This window comes from Penaeus monodon, chromosome 28 (genome assembly GCF_015228065.2).
Source record: "Penaeus monodon isolate SGIC_2016 chromosome 28, NSTDA_Pmon_1, whole genome shotgun sequence".
NCBI lineage: Eukaryota > Metazoa > Arthropoda > Malacostraca > Decapoda > Penaeidae > Penaeus > Penaeus monodon.
The window spans coordinates 7,836,921-7,837,375 of record NC_051413.1 but is presented as its reverse complement, the minus strand read 5'-3'; the positions used below and the strand labels follow the sequence as shown (position 1 = coordinate 7,837,375).

The window sequence follows — 455 nt, the reverse complement described above, 5'->3', positions numbered from 1 at the left end:
CTTACATTTTTTGCTGTAATGAGTACATCTTTCATGAGTTCTCCATGGTGTTGCTGTTGAAACATTGTAGAAGGGTATGCTGCCTTTAGGGTCTGTATGTAGGATGGTGCATTACCGTTGAGGGAGAGTGTAGTAACTCATGAAATCTATGCAAAAAAAAAAATTGGAAGTTATTAACACTTAATGACAACTGTTTACTATTCCCAAATACAAAGGGATTCACAATATCAAGAAAACCATTTTATATACAGTTGGGGCAGTTAGCCTCTTGCCCATTTTTATTGAAATAGTAATATACATTCCCTTTACAATGACAAAGTTCTGTACATAACATTTTGCCCATTTGCCACCATATGTATGTCAGTGCCATGCCTTACCAAGAATGGTCATCTTTCTGGGTACACACATATGCCAGTACTATCTTAGACCATTCACAGTTACCTGTCACCTGAATA

The 455-nt window shown here is 36.7% G+C and overlaps 1 pseudogene; it reads right to left on the bottom strand.

The window, feature by feature from the left end:
• LOC119591033 overlaps positions 1–112 on the bottom strand; it is an 8,097-nt pseudogene extending 7,985 nt beyond the window's left edge.
• Positions 113–455: the final 343 nt, after the last annotated feature.